This window comes from Protopterus annectens, chromosome 2.part0 (assembly GCF_019279795.1).
Source record: "Protopterus annectens isolate FY-2018-M chromosome 2.part0, PAN1.0, whole genome shotgun sequence".
Classification (NCBI taxonomy): Eukaryota; Metazoa; Chordata; order Ceratodontiformes; family Protopteridae; genus Protopterus; species Protopterus annectens.
Genome location: NC_056728.1, coordinates 841,522,491 through 841,544,423, shown reverse-complemented (window position 1 = coordinate 841,544,423; position 21,933 = coordinate 841,522,491). Strand labels below are relative to the sequence as shown.

The 21,933-nt window shown below is 37.6% G+C and overlaps 1 protein-coding gene across 5 annotated transcripts in view; it reads right to left on the bottom strand.

The window, feature by feature from the left end:
* The window catches only part of USO1 (USO1 vesicle transport factor), a 1,866,649-nt gene that overhangs the window by 1,659,195 nt on the left and 185,521 nt on the right, over positions 1-21,933 (bottom strand). The gene's annotated exons all lie outside the window — the stretch shown is intronic.

Below are 21,933 nucleotides of genomic sequence, written 5' to 3'. Positions count from 1 at the left end.
TATATATGAAGTTACATAGTTATTCAAAACATTTTTCACTTCACTCATTACACATACAAGTGAATGTAATAGTCAGCAGTTAAGCCTTGTTTCAGGTATTGTGCAGGAAATAAAAGGGGCTTTGAATAACTACTTCCCACAGTAAAGGACTGAGGACACTTTTGCTGGAGTACTGCTTTTGACTTTTGTAAGCAGCAACAAAGAAACTTCCTACAATGAGCAAATAACTAGCAATACCACAGAGAACCTTCTAGTCAAGTACTGAGACTATGGAGCTGCTAATGAGCTTTTGACTTGTAGATATGATTTTCCTTTCCTGTCTTCATCTGCATAACTGTGCAACACTAATTGAGTTACTTTAACTACATCTGTACCCCTATGTCTGCCTCTGGGGGGAAAAAACAACTCTTGTATATGCTGGGCTACTACACGGATAAAATGAAATAAAATGTTAAGATCCAGTGTCAGATTTTTACCTTGCAAAATTCTTACCCAAATCCCTAAAAGAACAACTGGTCATACCTCCCAACCATACCGATTTACTCGTTTTTTACCGAGTTTTAGGGCCCAAATGAAGGGGTGCCACAATTCCACAGTGGCACCCCTTCAATTCCGATTCTTGGCTTATTTTTTTTCCCATTTTCAAATTTCGACGCTTTCGGAGCTGACGTCATCACGTGAGCGATGATGTCAGTTTCGTCAGGGCTATCAGCCAGTTGGAAGTGAGCTTCCGGCTGCAAATCTGCAAATGCGAGCGAGCGGGAAATCACCTTTTACAGCTAACAGTCGGGAAAGTTTTGCAAGGAAATTGGCTGGTTTGGCATTTGGGGACTTAGCCATGAAAGCTTTACAGCACTCGTTACAGCCGGGAAATCTTTACAGCAAGAAAATCGGCTTGTTTGGGACCAACAGCCATTTACAGCACTTGTTTTGCTCAGCAGCATGCATTTGGGACGTAAGTAACCCATTTAGTTCATCTATCAGCAAGAAAATCCTTCAAATCAGGGACTCAGGTAGGGGTGTGTGTGTGTGTCTATGCACATATGCATATATAAGTGAATCTGTGTGTATGTTTGAGTATGTTGTTGTTGTGTCTTTCGGCTTTTCCCGGTTAGGGGTCGCCACAGCGGAACTCCTGTCCGCTAATGATTGGCAGTTGATTTTTACATGCAGAGTTGCCAGCCCTGACGCACAACCTTCAACGTAGGTACGCCCATTCACGCATGTCTCCACGCACAAGACGCTCTAGCTGAGAGTCGAACCAGACAGCATCATGTATTTCTTTTGCATTGTTTATATGCTTAAGTAAAATGTATTGCATTTGGTGACATCGTAAGAAAATCTCCATCTCTGTAATTTAGTGCATATTACCATTTTAACTAGAACCCTGTAAAGTACAGTTTTGTACCTACCATAAATGTAGATGTTCGAGTGTTCACACTGCTGCAGTCATTACACTTGGGTTATCCTGCTGTCAGGCGGTCCCGCAGTCGGCCCGAGTTCCAAAGTCTTGGTCCGGCGTCGGTTGCTATCGCTTCCTCCCTGACGTCAGTGCGCCAAGGGTATGTAAGATGCACCAGACGCCATTTTCTTCAGTTTTTCTTGCCCCAGATGTCAGGTGCCCCCAAGTAGGAAGGCAATACATATTGCTAATCAAGAATATACATGTAAAATAGAAACAATAGCTTCAGTTACCAGCAAATACACCCCAAAGGTTGTATAGGATAGGAAAGGTATAGAAAAGTCCAGCTAGTTCAGAGGGGATGGAGGGAGGGTAACCTGGACTGCAGCAGTGTGAACACTCGAACATCTACATTTATGGTAGGTACAAAACTGTACTATGTTCATCGTGTTACACTGCTGCAGTCATTACACTTGGGTAGAATCCCAAAGCTGAGGTTGGGTGGCTGGTCTATAAAGAGTTAGGCTTGGCTATGAGGCCCTGCAGAACTGCAGTGGCAAAGCCTGCTCTGGATTTAGAGTAAAGCGGCAGGTGGTAATGTTTGGTAAAGGTGTGCACTGAACTGCAAGTTGCAGCCTCCAAAATTTCCTTGGTAGGTACTCCTCTGAGAAAGGCTGTTGAAGTGGCTGTTGCCCTGGTGGAATGTGGCCTAATGTTATTTGGGACTGATTTTCCATGTTGCATGTAGCAGTACTGAATACAGTGTCCTATCCATTTGGATATAGTCTGCTTTGAGATAGCCTTGCCCTGTGATCCTGCAGCATATGCTACAAACAGTTGCTCAGTTTTCCTGAAAGCCTTTGTTTTGTCCAAGTAGAAGCATAGCTGCCTGTGTATGTCCAAAGAATGCAGAAGTTTCTCCCCTTTATTCTGGGGGTTTGGGTAAAAAGTTGGAAAGTGGATGGTTTGGTTAAGAGCCACACTAGATACCACCTTTGGCATAAAGGTAGGGTTTGTCCTTAAAGATACCCTGTCCTGATGAAAAATTATAAAAGGTTCCACTGTCATTAGTACCTGTAGCTCTGAGACTCTTCGTGCTGAAGTTACTGCCAGGAGCAGAGCTGTTTTCCATGATAAAAATTTTAGATCGGCTGTATTGGCTGGCTCAAAAGGTAGTAGTGTCAGTTTTTCCAAAACGAAGTTGAGGTCCCAAGTTGGTGTTTGTGCTTTCTGGGGCGGTCTTATGTTTTTAGCCCCTCTGAGGTACTGATTTAACAAGGGATGAGAGAATAAAGGAGGATCTGTGTTGTAATGTGCTGAAATGGCAGAGGCGTGGATCTTAACTGATGAGAAGATTAGGCCTCTGTCCAGCATCTCAGTTAAGTACTGTAAAATCTGAGGAATGTTTGGAACAAGAGGGTCAAGGTTTTGAGCCTGGCTCCAGGCGCAGAATCTTTTCCATTTTTCTGAGTAAGCTTTCCTGGTGCTAGGCCTCCTGGCCTCCAAAATGACATCCATAACAGTTTTAGAGAGTAATGTATCTGCCATGCAGCCAGGTTTAGGGTTTTGAGCTGACCGTGCAGGATCTGATTGTTTTGTTGAGTCAGACGGTGTGGAATTTGAGGCAAAATGCATGGTGGGCCTTGAGCCAAGTTCCTTAAGATAGGGTACCAGTGCTGTCATGGCCAGTCTGGAGCAATCAGGATCATCTGTGTTTTTTCTTGTCTGGCTTTTAGGAGTACCTTTGAAAGGAGAGGTAGTGGTGGGAAGGCATAAACTTTTAGGTTTTTCCAGCTGAACAGAAGAGCATCCACTTTGCATGCTTGTTTGTGAGAAGTCCTTGTGCAGAATTTTTGTAGTTGGCAATTCAGTGGGGAGGCAAAAAGATCTATGTCTGGGCATCCCCATTTTTACGTTACCATGCTGATGACTTGTGGATTCAATTTTCATTCGTGAGGGTCCATGATATTTCTGCTTAGATCGTCTGCCAGAGTATTTTTCTTTCCTGGCAGGAATTGTGCTTGCAGGTGAACTTGATATGTTAGAGCTGTGTTCCACAAGGTTATGGCTTGCCTGCATAGGGGATAAGAATGAGAGCCCCCTTGCTTGTTTATGTACCACATTACTGTGGTATTGTCTGTCTTTAGTAATAATTGTCCTGGATGTAGAAGGTCCTTGAAAGCTGTTAGGGCATTTTGAACAGCCAACATCTCTTTTTGATTGATGTGAAGATGCATCTGATCTGTGGTCCACTTGCCCTGAATGCATTTTCCTGCCATGTGTGCTCCCCAGGCGTAATCCGAAGCATCTGTTGTTAGAGTTTGCCTGGCTGTGGGATGGGTAAAAGGCTGACCCTTGTTTAGGTGACATGCCTGTGCCCACCATCGAAACTCCTGTTGTAGGCAGGGAATCATTGGTATTACTGCTTCTAAACTGTGAGAGTGTTGAGTCCAAACACTTTTCAGGTACCACTGTAATTTCCTCATATGCAGTCTGGCATATGGTATTAGTAGTATGCAGGATGCCATGAATCCTAGGGCCTGCAGAATTTTTCTTTCAGGGAGATGGGACTTTCATGCCAGTAATTGAAAATATTGAGGTTAGTTGAACCTGTTTGTCTGGCGTGAAGTAAGCCATCTGGGCCGTTGTATTTAAGCTGGCACCCAGGAATATAATCTGTTGCGAGGGCACTAGTTTTGACTTCTTTTCGTTTACTGTGTACCCTAGAGAAATTAGCAACCTTTTTACAAACGCCAGATGCTGTAGAAGAATGTCCTTTGTCTCTGCTTGAATGAGGCAGTCGTCCAGGTATGGATATATTTGAATTCCTTTTTGTCTGCAAAATACAATTACTGGTGCCAGGCACTTTGTGAAGACCCTGGGCGCAGTAGATAAGCCAAAGGGCAGTGCAGAGAATTGGTAGTGCATTGCACCAGCTTTGAATCTGAGGTATCTTCTGCAATTTTGTCTGATAGGGACATGCAGGTATGCCTCTTTGAGGTCCAGAGTAACAAGCTAAGCCTTTTTGCCCAGCATGGGCAGAAGCTGCTGTAATGTCAACATTTTGAATTTTGAAATATCCAGGTAAGTATTCAAAACTGAAAGGTCTAGTATGGGCCTCCAGGCCTTGTCCTTTCTGGGGACCAGAAAGAATCTTGAGTAAAATCCTTGTCCTTGTTCCTGTTGTGGTACTTTTTGAATAGCTCTCATGTCTATGAGGGCTGAAATTTGTTTTTGTGCCTCTGCCCATTGATTTTGTGGCAGGTCTGGCATTCCTTTTAGCCTTGGTAACGTATGAAAGTGAAATCTGTAACCTTGAGACACAATATTCAGGACCCATTTGTCTTGGCTGATTGTTTGCCAGTTTTGAGAAAAAAGTGCTAGTTTTCCCCCTAAGGGGGCTTCCAAAAGGGACGTGCTTGGCGTACAAAGGGGAAAGTCATTGTGAGTGTTTCCTGTAAGGTTGAGACTTGTCCTCACCACCTTTTGGGGTTGAGGTGCCCCACTGTCGCTGTCTGTTTGAGCCTTGGGGTTGAGATCTGCCCCTTGGGCATCTGTATCTGCCTCTCTGTGGCCTGTCTGACACTGGAAAGGACCAATTCTTTGTTGGCCAATTTCTGCTAAACCGAGGTGGTTGTACCTCTAAGAAATCCTTGACTGTCTGCATAGATTTAGCTTTATCCTCCATTTTCTTTAACACCTCTTCTGCCTTAACACCAAAGTATCATGCTGTAAAGGAGCATCCAAAAATTTTGCCTTAACATGATCAGGTAAACTTTGTTCTTTTAACCAAGCATGTCTTCGAATCACAGAACCTGTAACTGCGGCTCTACAAGAGGCCTCTAAAGAATCAAAACCACATTGCAGTATGTTTTCCCACCTGTTCAACTGCATGCAATAAACCCTGCATTTCTTTACAATCAGGAGCTTCTGAGCTTGCAAGCATTTTCTGTTTTAACTGAGCCATTAAATATTGTTGGTACTTAAGCATGTGAAACTGGCAATTTAAAGCTCTTACTGCTAAAGTTGCAGAAGTGTAAACTTTCTTCCCCCATCTATCCAAAGCTCTGGAATCTGTCAGAGGGTACTGGATTTTTTGCAATGGAAGCCTTAACCCCTTTTGGACCCTGGGAAATAGTTTCTGGATCAGCAGAAGGGTCTTTGTAAAGAAACTTGTGAGAGTCTTGGCTTGGCTGGAGCAGGGGGCAAAGAGTCAGGAGATAACCTGGATTCAGAGAACACATCATCCACAATATCTAGCATAGGCGGAATAGTCAGGGGCCTGTGCTGAGGCAATAAGAGGAAATCCCTGAGCCTTTTCTTGGATTCTGAGTAATCCTGACTTTCCCAATGGAAATGCTCCCTCATGGTATGTAAAGTTTCCCCAAAAGAATAATCCTCAGGAGGAGAGGCTGAAGGGATAGATTCTTCAGCATCAAAGTCCTCATAGTGGGGTAGAGAGTATCCCTGGTCTGAAGAGGAATCAGAGGAAATGGAAACCTGATTAGAGGAGTCATAGTCTGTATCCTGCCTAGGCCTTTTCTCAGGAGGGGGATGGGAACCCCTGATTAGAGTGATGAGGTCTTCAGCCATTTTGAGCATCTGTTTCTTAGGCATGGAGGACTGTCCAGGAGAATGCTGTACTTGTTTCCTTGTCTTTAATGGTACCTTTGCCTTGGCTGTTGTCTTAATGGTAAGATGTAAAGGTCTGAAAACACCCTCAGAAGCCGATGCCTGCTCAGCGGCTCCGGACCCATCTGAGGGATTAGTTTCCGTACGCCCAATACCTAGAGTTTCCAGAGGCCTAGATGTCTCCACATGGGAGTCGGGAGCGGCCTGTGGCTCTGAGGCGGGTGTCAGGGGCTGCAAAAGCGCCTCACTGAGAACCAGCGAACTGGCGACTGGCCTAGAAGAGGTTTCGTCGTCGGCTTTGGACCTCGGATGCCCGTCTTTATCCTTGTCCTTGCGTTTTTTCGGTATTGAGGTCGTCGGCTGATCCGACGGCATCGTATAATTGAACCTTTGGCCAAAGTAGTGCAAAGCAAAATCAAAACATCTTTTTATAGTGTGTTTGTTAAATCTAGCACAAACCCGACAACTAGTGATGTCGTGATCAGGGCCTAGGCATGGAATACAGTAAGAGTAGAAGTCCTTATGAGGTATTTGCTTCCCACAAGAAATACAATTATTAACTTTTTCCTGACATCGGTCTGAGGCAAGAAAAAAGTTTCCCCAATGGGGTACTTAGCTTTATTGAAGACTTCGGATCTGAAGTTCGACTTTGAAAATCTCAGGAGTCGGCCGACCGGCACTTGCGAACTGCTTCTGCTTCGGGCACCGCGTGGCAAGAAAGACTGAAGAAAATGGCGTTGGGTGCATCTTATATATCCCTGGCGCACTGACGTCAGGGAGGAAGCGACAGCAACCGACGCCGGACCAAAACTTTGGAACTTGAGCCGACTACGGGACCTCCTGATGGCAGGATAACCCAAGTGTAATGACTGCAGCAGTGTAACACGATGAACATTTGTCCATTTTAGACTAATATGTTTTATTGAAGCTAAGATTTTGTCAACAAGGTCTGTAGCAAAGAGAGCAAAGCTAAATGGAAGCAAATAGCTAAATACCAGGGATTCTGGGTTTAGCTCTGCATATGACAGTGCCTTAAAAGTACAGAATTGAACTGGATGAGGTTTTATTTCACCCAGCGGAAAACTGTTACATTGCTTGTCTTTTTTTTAGTCCCCACCTAAGGCAGGTAGATGTGAAATGGTGCACACTAAACAATAAAGCCTTAAATGACCAATATCTGACAAGAGAGATGCTGCAGACGTCATGTTCAGGTCAGGCACAGACACTGCTTTTAATAATTGATGGACTCCTGGACAAGGCACATAAAATGTCACTCTATCTTTCAGTTGATATTTTGCTCTGAGATGGAAAGAAACTAGTATCTGCCTCCCTGAGAGATTTGATTGAGAATATAGTCTTTCCTGATATATGGCTTCAAGAGGAAAGCTGCTATCAAGTAGAATTTTGTCAGCGCCTTAATCTCTGATTTGTAGATGGCTACACTTTTTCTTTTTCTTCATGATGGTTACTCTAAATTTTAACAAACACTGAAATGAAAATTCTTCCATTGCACTTGTGAACTGTATATTAGGTTATTTTAAAGACAGGAATCATCAGGCAAGTCATGAATGTTTTACAAATGAGATGAGACTGACAAGAAAGAACAGTTGATCAGGGAATATTGCATAAATGGTTGTTTTAGAAAATGTCATGATCCATAAATCCATTCCATCTTTGATCACCACTGCTCAAATTTAATTTGAAAGACTGATTTTTACAAAAAAAACAAGCTTCAGCAAGTAACATGCAAAATATTCCATAAACTATAAGCTACTTTATTACTGAACATTATGCATATACAAAATCAGTTCATCTTCCCTTTGAAAACCATCTTGTTTGCTTCTTTGAACATAAAAGAAAAACATATACTCTAGGCAAATACTGTGTAACGTGAAGTTTTTTTAAGATTCAATAATTACTATAAAGAATAATCTGTAAACTGAATAAGAAGAAATGTCAAGGTCTGATGGCAGTCCTTGGGGATAGAGACAGAAATACTCATTAAGTAATGATATATAGTAAAACTCCAGACTGTTGGTAGTTTCTTTGGAACATTTCACTGCAACTTGATTATTGAAGAGAGGTGCTCACAAGCACACACACACACACATACTACCTGCAAGACATTGTGTAGGTATATAAAATGCTTAGATACTCTTAGCATTCTAAAACATTATGTTTTTATTGCACAGAATGTATTGTTTGGAAAATAATAGTGATCGACTAAAATAGATGTCCATTCATAGAGTGGTTTTAGTAATAGAAAGAAAACGGATGACGCAATCTGTATTAACGTTTTCGTTCAATTTAATATCACTGAACTTCATCACAAACACACCCAAACAATCTTACACTGTTTAAATACTTTTCAAAAAAATCACATGTAATAATTAACCAGTGAAAAATGTATCCAATTTCATCTCATGAATAACGATGATGTAAAAATATATATATTACTGATTTTAACTAGAATAAATGTGTAAATACAAATACATGTATATATGTCTGTATATGTATACAATACATAAAAGTAAAATAAAATGCTAATAAAACTGATATATTAAAACCTTTGTGCTTGTAAAAAACATTTGATGTTAATCATATCATTCAAACCCGGAAGCTGGTCAGCTTTTAACCTAATCTGCCAGATAGCTTCTTTACACTCCAAAAGAGTTTTAAAGTCACCACTAAACAAAGAGTTATCAACCCTTTCTAATACTGAAAAGGTGAACTTTTTAAACAAAGCACAATGCAACGAATGCTTGGCTAAAGCATTTGACATGTCGTTTTTCTTTATAGCCAAATTGTGTTCGTAAATACATTTATTCAAAGCACGTATGGTCTTGCCAATATAAAAATGTACACATGAAACACACTGTGCTAAATACACTATATTGGTCGTTTTACAAGTGTAATGTCCCTTAACTGTTATAGTCCTATTGTTGTGTTTCAAAATAATGTTAGATGTTCCACTAATAAATCTACACTGTTTGCACAATGAACAAGGAAAAGTGCCCAAAACTGAATCACAATTGGGCTTGGAATCTCTTGTTCCCCTGGATGCAGCCTTTATTTGGAGCCGTCACGGCTCTGTTTTGCTATTTGCAGAACGGTAATCAGTTGTCAACGGAGTATATTTCTGCAAATAACACTACTCTTAGGGTTTCCTGGATCGCAAATTTACCTCATTTGCAGAGCTTTCGGCAGCAAATGAGGTAATTTGCATAACCTAGCCCTGTCCATGTAAGAGTCGTTTTAGGAGCTCTGTTGCACGCCCCTGCCGGCTGTTCCTGGATCGCTCGGCGGATATGTTGGCTGCATGGAGTCTTGCTCTACTCAGACTCCATGCAAGCCTTCGTGAATCCAGCCCGTAGTTTAGACTCAAATTGACAGAGTGGGAAGAGCCAAGACAATGTCCGGAAAAACAATATGTGACCTGAAGTTGGAAAGGTTCTACAGCCAGGGAGAAGGTATGCAGTTTAGATCTTTCTTATTTGAAAAATTGAAAGGTATACATATGGGATTATTGAGGGAAAAAAATGAGAAAGAGGTGGAAAAGTCCACCGAATCTGTAGTGTAGGGCAGAGAGTATTATAAATACAATATGCAAGGCATGATGCTAGTTAGAAGATTTACTGCAGGATTTTTTTGTTTTTAAAATTTACATTAGGGAATTTTGGTAGTAGTATAGATTTTTTAGATTTACATTTGACTATTAATTACAGTGATCACAATTTTCAAAGTAGTATTTACAGGAAATCCACCTTTGTAAACCAGTATTTACATTTTGACAGTCTACTTCCTACACACACGAAACATGGTGTAGTAAAAGGACAGTTTATACTGTTAAGTCGTTTAACCAGTGGAGAGGACATATTTTTCGAGGAGAGCATTAAGTTAAAACATTTTTTCCTTGATAGGGGATATACAGTGAGTTGGTTGGACAAAATCATAGGTGAAGTTTCCAATCTGAGAAAGAATAAAGCTAGTCCAATTTTGACAATTTTAGATGTGACCAAAACAAACTCCACAGAATGCAGTATCAACACTGTGAACAAATATAATCTGTCTTTTGCTCTACCCATCACTAATGAAATGACAATTATTAAAGACATCATTCTAAATAATTGGAAAGTAGTGTTGGGTAATTCTGAACTAGTCAAGATTGTAGGGGACCGTCCAATGTTTAGTTACAAAAAAGTAAGTAACATTAAGATGATTCTAGAGAGGGGAACAAGAGATTCCAAGCCCACTTGTGATTCAGTTTTGGGCACTTTTCCTTGTTCATTGTGCAAACAGTGGAGATTTATTAGTGGAACATCTACCATTATTTTGAAACACAACAATAGGACTATAACAGTTAAGGGACATTACACTTGTAAAACGACCAATATAGTGTATTTAGCACAGTGTGTTTCATGTGAACATTTTTATATTGGCAAGACCATACGTGCTTTGAATAAACATATTTACAACCACAATTTGGCTATAAAGAAAAAAGACATGTCAAATGCTTTAGCCAGGCATTCGTTGCATTGTGCTTTGTTTAAAAAGTTCACCTTTTCAGTATTAGAAAGGGTTGATAACTCTTTGTTTAGTGGTGACTTTAAAACTCTTTTGGAGTGTAAAGAAGCTATCTGGCAGATTAGGTTAAAAGCTGAACAGCTTCCAGGTATGAATGTATGATTAACATCAAATGTTTTTTACAAGCACAAAGGTTTTAATATATCAATTTATTAGCATTTTATTTTACTTTTATGTATTGTATACATATACAGCCATATATACATGTATTTGTATTTACACATTTATTCTAGTTAAAATCAGTAATATATATATATTTTTTACGTCATCATTATTATTCATGAGATGAAATTGGATACATTGTTTCACTGGTTAATTATTACATGTGATTTTTTTGAAAAGTATTTAAACAGTGTAAGATTGCTTGGGTGTGTTTGTGATGAAGTTCAATGACATTAAATTGAACGAAAACGTTAATACAGATTGGGTCGTCCGTTTTCTTTCTTTTACCAGCAGCATTTGTTATTTGGTTTTAGTAATACTTGTATCATAGTCTCTTGAGATTGCTTAACAAATGCTTAGCTGCTTCTAGTAGTAATGATGAATTTATTGTACAAAGTATTTCTTCTGCAGTGACATGACATTGCTTTGAATTACTAAAGGGAGTACCATTCACACACACACACACACACACACACACACACACACACACACACACACACACAATTAGTGTTTATGGTAAATGGGGCGAAATAGCCAGGTAATGGGACATTGGAATGGCTGCAGGGGGAATCTGGTGCCATACTTGGTTGTCTGTTCTTCAGTTTGCTACAGAATAAATCCAATAAGAAGTACTGATAGATACAATGCACGGAATCCCCAGTAAGTGCTCACTCACCTTGGTACAACAATAGTAAGAACACACTCCGTTCGTTCGTTAAAATCAGCTGTTTAATGCCCAAGACAGAATAAAAAAGATAAATACATTCAACGAATTCATTTTGATGCCAAAGTATTCAATAATCCATGAAAATAAAGAACGTATGTTAAGCGCTTTCACCCGATAATCGGGCTTCTTCAGAACACTGTATACTAAAGTAATACGCCTTAAATAAATTATTTGGCGCCAAAAATGTTTCAAAAAATTAAAGGGACAATGCCCTATAGTTGTGTTTACCCTAAAGTTGTTTCCCATATTTTTTGGCTAAGCATTCGCTATAAGTGCAAAATATTCTTAAAAGTGTGCACAAGTCTAAATGACTATCAGAGCTGCAACAAGTATATTACATGATGAAGATTTAAATTACATTTTATACCTTCAAGGATGCAAATAACATCTTACTGACTTTTCAAAACATCTCATAACAGTGATCTGTCAATTATTAATTATAATAAAAAATATACTGAAAGCGATATCACTAACGTTATATATATGTCTAAAATAATATATATGTCTAAAATAATATATATATATGTCGATTTTTTAAAAAGTATAAAATTCTTAATAAAACTGTTGCGCTTTTAAATATGTGCTAAATCTTTTGTTGTTATATGTGCAATCAAACATTATCCACTTATTCTCCTATAATTGTCCTATGATTAAAATTGATAGGTGGCTGCATCTTCTTGATGTTTACACAACTTATACAAAGTATTGCTGGTGGCTACTGCCCATTTATATTCTATTACGCACCAGTAGTGAAACATAAAAATTTGTTCTGTCACTGTTCCTACATATGCGTAATATACAGAGCATATGAAAGTGTATCAGATATTTAAGTATTAAAGGTGTTGGTTTTATATACGTCCTATGTCACTTGTCATAGTAGATGTTTAATTAATATAACTCCCAATTACATAATATCATACCTATGGCTGAACTGTGTCTATAGAAAGCCATATCAGATGACTTGGGTTCAAACGAAGAACGAATATATGATAACCATACACAAATCTCTTTTAAATATGTTTAGAATAACATATTATACTACTATCTGTTATCCTCCTTTAAAGTTAAGGGATTGTTAATCCTATAAAGGGATGACTATCCTACTAGATGAATATGATGATGAAAATTATTCAATAACTTAAATAATATTATACATAAAATTTACTAATCCCGATTACAATATATCTATAATTCAAATAAATAATTAGAATTGATCTTGTCTAATGTAAATGTATATAATCCATTAAAAAATAAACGAATTAATTTTCATCAAAAATTAATGTGTTAAAATTGATTTTAATGAGATACTGTCATTTAATCCAGGTATGGTGGTAGCATCCAAATAGATTTGCCACCATACCTCCTTATATAATAGGTGTGTTTTAATGTCACCCCCTCTGGGATCAACTTTAATACTGTCAATTATTGCAAATTTAAATCCTTTAGTATGTCCCTTGGTTTCTACGTGTCTTGACAGTGCATTGGTTGAATCCTTCTTCCTAATTTTGTAATTATGTTCATAAATGCGTTTATTTAAACTCCTCTCTGTCTTTCCCACGTAGTAACAATGGCATTGATTACAGGTCACCAAATATACTATCATTTTAGAGTTGCAATTGCCCTTTGAACACTTTATTTTGGTTCTCATAATATTTTGTAATTTAATTTCCTTAATTTCATTAATGTAATTACATTGATTGCAACGTCCACATTTCTTAGTGTAATCTTCTATTGTAGTATTAAGCTTCCTGTCAAATTGTATGTGTTTTTGCAATAACGTTTTGATATTATTACCCATTTTGTAGACTATTCCTGGTTTCATTCCCATTGCTTCTGATAATATAGAGTCACCAGTTATTAAATACCAATATTTAGTCAGCAAATCAATAATATCTCTAGATACGGGACTGTATAACATAATGAATGCTCTCTGATGGCTGGTATTGATATTTTTATTTTTACCACCATTAGTATTCAAGTCAGTGGAGGGTTCTCCTAATACATGTACCCCTAGTCCTAATAGGGGTTTATACTTTTTCCCCACTCATCCAAAATATATTTAGTCACGTTATCCATCATATCAACGGGGTATCCCCTATCTTTGAACATAGTTGTTATTGTATTTAGTTCACAAACCAAAGTGTTGAAGTCCGATGTCATTCTACAAGCCCGAACACATTGACCCTTATAAATGTTATATTTGAGTTTAGTGGGATGAAAACTAACCCCGGATACCCCGTTGATATGATTGATAACGTGACTAAATATATTTTGGATGAGTGGGGAAAAAAGTATAAACCCTAATTAGGACTAGGGAAACATGTATTAGGAGAACCCTCCACTGACTTGAATACTAATGGTGGTAAAAATAAAAATATCAATACTAGCCATCAGAGAGCATTCATTATGTTATACAGTCCCGTATCTAGAGATATTATTGATTTGCTGACTAAATATTGGTATTTAATAACTAGGGACTCTATATTATCAGAAGCAATGGGAATGAAACCAGGAATAGTCTACAAAATGGGTAATAATATCAAAACGTTATTGCAAAAACACATACAATATGACAGGAAGCTTAATACTACAATAGAAGATTACATTAAGAAATGTGGACGTTGCAATCAATGTAATTACATTAATGAAATTAAGGAAATTAAATTACAAAATATTATGAGAACCAAAATAAAGTGTTTAAAGGGCAATTGCAAGTCTAAAATGATAGTATATTGGCGACCTGTAATCAATGCCATTGTTACTACGTGGGAAAGACCGAGAGGAGTTTAAATAAACGCATTTATGAACATAATTACAAAATTAGGAAGAAAGATTCAACCAATGCACTGTCAAGACACGTAAAAACCAAGGGACATACTAAAGGATTTAAATTTGCAATAATTGACACTATTAAAGTTGATCCCAGAGGGGGTGAAATTAAAACACACCTATTATATAAGGAGGTATGGTGGCAAATCTATTTGGATGCTACCACCATACCTGGATTAAATGACAGTATCTCATTAAAATCAATTTTAACACATTAATTTTTGATGAAAATTAGTTTATTTTTTAATGGATTATATATATTTACATTAGACAAGATCAATTCTAATTATTTATTTGAATTATAGATATATTGTAATCAGGATTAGTAAATTTTATGTATAATATTATTTAAGTTATTGAATAATTTTCATCATCATATTCATCTAGTAGGATAGTCATCCCTTTATAGGATTAACAATCCCTTAACTTTAAAGGAGGATAACAGATAGTAGTATATGTTATTCTAAACATATTTAAAAGAGATTTGTGGATGGTTATCATATATTCGTTCTTCGTTTGAACCCAAGTCATCTGATATGGCTTTCTATAGACACAGTTCAACCATAGGTATGATATTATGTAATTGGGAGTTATATTAATTAAACATCTACTATGACAAGTGACATAGGATGTATATAAAACCAACACCTTTAATACTTAAATATCTGATACACTTTCATATACTCTGTTTATTACGCATATGTAGGAACAGTGACAGAACAAATTTTTATGTTTCACTACTGGTGCGCAACAGAATATAAATGGGCAGTAGCCACCAGCAATACTTTGTATAAGTTGTGTAAACATCAAGAGGATGCATCCACCTATCAATTTTAATCATAGGACAATTATAGGAGAATAAGTGGATAATGTTTGATTGCACATATAACAACAAAAGATTAGCGCATATTTAAAAGCGCAACAGTTTTATTAAGAGTTTTATACTTTTTAAAAAAATCAATATATATATATATATATATATATTATTTTAGACATATATATTATTTTAGACATATATATAACGTTAGTGATATCGCTTTCAGTATATTTTTTATTATAATTAATAATTGACAGATCACTGTTATGAGATGTTTTGAAAAGTCAGTAAGATGTTATTTGCATCATTGAAGGTATAAAATGTAAATTAAATCTTCATCATGTAATATACTTGTTGCAGCTCTGATAGTCATTTAGACTTGTGCACACTTTTAAGAATATTTTGCACTTATAGCGAATGCTTAGCCAAAAAGTATGGGAAACAACTTTAGAGTAAACACAACTATAGGGCATTGTCCCTTTAATTTTTTGAAACATTTTTGGCGCCAAATAATTTATTTAAGGCGTATTACTTTGGTATACAGTGTTCTGAAGAAGCCCGATTATCGGGTGAAAGCGCTTAACATACGTTCTTTATTTTCATGGATTATTGAATACTTTGGCATCAAAGTGAATTCGTTGGATGTATTTATCTTTTTTATTCTGTCTTGGGCATTAAACAGCTGATTTTAACGAACGAACGGAGTGTGTTCTTACTATTGTTGTACCAAGGTGAGCGAGCACTTATTGGGGATTCTGTGCATTGTTCTTCAGTTTGCGTTTGAAAGTTGGTATCCCACCATTCCATTTGAGTGGGTGGGATTATGTAATTATGTATGCAAATTATATGTTAATCAGCGTACAGATTTGTACCTATTTTTCATGGGCCTTGTCCAGATTTTTGATGTTTCCAGGTTGAGAGGTATGCAACTGGTACATCTTAAAAACAACTTAAAACACCAGCTTTATTACAAAACAGAATCAGACAGTAAAAGTATTTGCAAACTAACATAAAAGCCAGCAGGTTTGAGAAAAACAAATCTATTAGATGAAAAACTTCACTTCCATACATACTTCTCAACTGTCCAGGACTCTGCAGAATGTCTATAATTTTGCCTCATGTTTTTGATGCACTCCTCATAAAATTTGTGGTTTTCTGTGAATTCACTGTGGACTGAAGTCACTAAATAATTTCAGATATCTGAGTTGCATACTTCATATCCTTCAGTAAAATGCATGTTGATGCAAAACAGTTATTTTATCAACTAAGTTTATAAAGCAAAATTTAACAACTGACACCAATTTTGGGTCTTTCTCCCAACATCCCTAACCCACACTTAACTTCAATCTGACATCCATCCCAATCCAGGCCTTGCTCTTCTTACTTTCTCTAACAAACCCCTCCACCAACCACAAATGCTAACATCCCCCCTGCATCTATCCTGCCTCTAAAAAATGTACTTCAGACCTTCTCATTATAAACTTCAACCTCAGAAGCCTCCTAAATAAAGTTCATGAATTCCATGCAGCCATGGCCCTTTATGCCCCAGACATAGCCATCATAACAGAAACATGGCTCAAGCCCCATAAAAATTCTGAAGTACTCCCTGATGGATATAGCATCATTAGAAAGGATAGATTATTGAAACATGGGGGCATTGCACTGACGTCAGGGAGGAGGCAACAGCAACCGACGCCAGACCTAGACTTTGGAACTCGGGCCAACTGCGGGTAGCCCACCAGCAGGATAACCCAATTGTAATGACTGCAACAGTGAAACACGATGAACATGGATAGATTATTGAAACATGGTGGGGGAATTGTTGTATACAATGATAACCTCAAAGTAGTTTAACTTAACTCCACCCTACCTAAACCCCCTAATTCAGAAATTTTAGCTGCCAGGCTAGATATAAATCTACACAAATCTAACATCATCACAGCTATCTATCTACCTCCCTCCTTCAAGTAATCTACAAAATACTGAAAATATACTTGAATAAGCTTCCTCTAACTTTAGTCATGAATCATTAATACTTGGTGACTTTAACCTAGACTGTCTCACCTGCTCCTCCAATACACCAACAAATTTTATAAACCTATATAATTTCCATCAAAATATACACCAGCCTACCCACATAGATAAGCATACAAATAGACATTCCACCCTTGATTGGATTCTGACAAATAGAGCTAACATTAACTACGAAGCTGGCTGCCTATAAGTGATAATTTCCCAGCATAACTAATAAGAAAAAACTCGAAACATTTGTGGTAATATCACTTACCGCTACACTCAAAATAAAAAACTGTTTTCCCCATCCATCTTTCAAACTCTCTTAAAACAACAAAACTGGGCACCACTAAAAACCTTACAGCTGGATCAGGCAGTTCAGTACTTTAATAACATTTTCCTGCTAACCTTAAATTAGCTTGCCCCACTTAGAAAAAATTGTGCCAAAACCAGAAAACTCCCATGGTTAGCAAAAGAAACAATACTATTACTCAGGCAAAGAGACAAAGTGTGGTCCCTCTATCTCTCTAACAGAAGTAAGGCTAATCTCACCACCTTCCAACAACTTAGAAATCAAGCTAAGAAACAAATCAAACTAGACAAAAAACATACTTTCAAACTTGCCAGCTAAAATATCAAACAAATCCACAAAGATTTTGGCAATCTGTCAACCTCCTTCTAAATCCCAGAAAACCTACTACATCAGTCCCAACAACCAATACTACTTCAGACTCTACTGCCACCCAATTTAATTCCCACTTTATTACCTCAATAACCTCCCTATTAGACAACATTACCATCTCTCCTCTTTCTGTACCCTCACCCTCTACTCTACCACATAAAGACTTTAAATTTGAACCCATCCAAACAAGCTACATACAAAGCCTACTATTTGAAATAAAACCATGTACCCACGCTACTGATCAACCACCTGGAGACTTTCTGAAAATAGTTGCCACATCTATTGCCTACCCTATATCTATAAAACAGAGGACTGTAAGATGCCACTGAGCAAAATTCTTTAATAGACTGAATGCTTTTGTCAGGCGTTCGCCACTAGACTTCTTCAGACTACATTAACAAAAGACACAATTCCTGGCCGGTTAAATACAAAATATTACAATCACATGATGTAATGCAATCATCACACTGGTTAAAACTACTTCCCTGTACAATTTAAAATAAGTATCATGACTAGTTGTACCATTAAATAATTTGTAAGCCATGAAATCCTAAATAAATAATAAAAAAGAGCAAACTGTACCTGATATTTAAACACTAATAACATGGAACCATATATAAATAGGAACGCTTGCTTAATGCACATCTATGTGTATATGTGTGTTTACAAAATTACCTGCTCAACTGAATGGGACAACCTACTGCATTCAAAATATTAATTGAATTTTATTTTATTGTGACTTCTTTCCTCACCTGTAATGTATATAATACAACATAATGATGAAAAGACTCTTTAAAAAGTCAAAATCCATATTGTTAATGGAACTACCCTTGTATTTATCAAGAAAAATGAAACTCTGATTTAAGTTTCAAGTAAATGGAGATAGACAGAGTTTCATTCAAACCATAGTCATTGTCTACTGCATTGCACCTCCATTGCCAGAGCAACTCTCTATATTCCAAGATTACTTCAGACTCTACTGCCACCCAATTTAATTCCCACTTTATTACCTCAATAACCTCCCTATTAGACAACACATTTGATAACCACATCGCCACAGTGGTCAGGAAATCCTTCTACATGGCTCATCTCATCACAAAAGGATTCTCATCCAGAAAAAAAGAGGTCATTGTTCCCCTCTACTCATCACTCATTAGACCCATTATAGAGTACAACGCCCCTTTTGGTATGTACCTCACAAGACATCTACAACTGGAAAGACCACAGAAATACCTCACAAAGAGGATTACTGGCCTCAAACAGATGCCCTATGTAGACCGTCTCAAAAAACTACAGCTTTACTCCATCGCATATCGCCTACTCAGGGGCAATCTCTGCCTAACATACAAAGCTATGTCAAACCCAGAGCTGTTGGACATGCTCCACTTAAAGAAATCCCAATCCCTCCGAGCTACACACTCTAGGGACCTTAACCTTGTCACCACAATAAACAGAACATGCTGGAGGGATAGATTCCTGTCCCAGAGACTTACCATACTCTGGAACAGACTACCTATCTATGTCAAACAGAGCTCCTCATTAGCACTCTTCAAGAAAAATCTTGATGATTGAATGGGAAATTCACCCCGGGGATCACTTCTGTGGCTCTGCTCGACAGGGGCACAGGAAAATAATTTTCTTGGGTGGCGAAAGCCAGGGTACATTTTTTGGCTAGGATTGTATGGGTCCTAGGGCCGATAGCCTAGTACCTACCTATGAACCTACCTATGAACACTACTATCTCTGCTCTTTCTGTACCCTCACCCTCTACTCTACCACATACAGACTTTAAATTTGAACCCATCCAACAAAGCAACATACAAAGCCTACTATTTGAAGTAAAACCATGTACCCTCGCTGCTGATCAACCACCTGGAGACGTTCTGAAAATAGCTGCCACGTCTACTGCCTACCCTGTATCTATCCTAATTAACTGCTCTATCACTGATCAATATGTACCCACCCTTTGGAAAATATCCTACATCATTCTACTTCATAAAGGTGGCCCCTCTAAAGACATATCTAACTACAGAACTATAGTCATACTCTCACCCCTAGCTAAAATCCTAGGAAAGTGTATCCACAAACAAATAATCGACTACTTCCAAAATAATAACCTTTTATGTGATACACAACATGGTTTTCGACCAAAACACAGGACTAGTACAGCCCTCATTAGTTTTACCAGCTCTATTAGTCACCTCAGAAACAACAACCAACTAGTCTCTGCAACCTTTCTTGACATGTCAAAAGCCTATAACACCGTATCCCATCAATTCCTCCTAAATAAACTGGCCACTTACAACCTCTGCTATGAAGCCCTAAACTGGTTCCACAAATACCTCTCAAACAGGCAACAGGCTACCTTATAGGATAATAAACTCTCCCCTCACCTTCCTATCTCTGTAGTGTAGGAGTCACCCAAGGATCAATTCTCGGGCCAGTACTCTTTACCATTTTTACCAATGACCTTAGCACAGCCGCTAGCCCTACCAATATTATACAATATGCAGATGATTCCTCACTTATCTGCTCTGCTCCTACAACCGAAGCACTTCAAACAAAAACTCAGACTGCCCTCAGCAACACTGAAAGATATCTAGCAGCCCATCAACTTATACTAAATCCCAATAAGACTAAGCTTATGGTCTTTTCAAATCCTTTATCCTTCATCTCAAATCATCCACCTCCCTCTTTTTTTTCCACAAATGTCACAAAAATAGAACCTGTTGAACACACTAAACTGCTTGGGGTTACTACAGATAATGTAATGAAATCTGACAAACACATAGCATAGACCACTAAAAAGGTCCATATAAAACTTGGTACTCTATACAGCCAAACCCTTTCTTACAAATCATGCTAGACTGACAACAGCAAGAACCCACCTGCTATCTTCACTACTCTACTCTTCTCAAATATTTACAAACCTTCGTAAAACAGAAATGAACCTTGACTCATGCTATAACAAGATAGCCAAATTTGCAGCTAACCAGCCCCAAAAAGCTCATCACTGTTATTGCCTTACAACAACTAAATTGGCTGGAACTCCCAAACTTATTTATATTAAACCAACTATTAATCGCTCATACAGTGATGCATAAACCTGATCACTGCCCTTCTCTATCCAACCTTGTTCAACCCTATAAAAACCTTAATTCTCTCAGGTCAGCAAACAAAGTGCTACTTAAAGTAAACAAATCAAATTACTCACATGGTGACTCCTTATACTGTTACAAAATTGCAAAATACTGGAACTCTCTTCTTCCACAACCTAGTCTATCCATTGAGCATACTCAAAACTTTTAACAGGCACTAAAACAACACTTCATAACTCACTGGATATGCTCCAGCTCTCCCCTCCTGACTAAACTGCCCCCCCTCCCCCCCAATCACACTATATGCAGCTCTCATACATCCTCATAACCTTTGGACAAGGACACTCCCACTACTCTTTGGAATGCAGATGCATTAATAAAAAAAAATATATATATAGATATATATATATATATATATATATATATATACATATACACACACACACACACACACATATTATATATATATATATATATATATATATATATATATATATATATATATATATATAAAATGCATGTTTTTAATACAAATTATTACTGTATCTCTGATTCTGTCATCTTTTTGCATTCTACTTTATACATAAATATATATGTATATATATATATTAGAGAGAGAGAGAGAGAGAGACACACACACACACACACACATATACATATATATGCCTTTGTATATCTATGTTTCTGGAGCTTTTCTCCCCAGGTCTCTGCTGAAAAAGGGAACTTTGCCAGTCGGACATTATCCGGTAAACAAATGTAAATAAATAAACAAATTTTATTTTGAGCTTTGTCTGGAACTCTTGATCCAAAGGGGTACTGTTTACACATTTTACTCTGTGTAAAGTAAAAACACAAATCAAGTCACTACTTTATACAAAAATTTCTTTTTTTTGCTTGGTTAAGGAACACTCCCTTGCTCAACTGAATTTTTCGTTATCAAAAGTGCATTACAACTTCTGCATTACAACCTGAATGCAATCTTTTTAA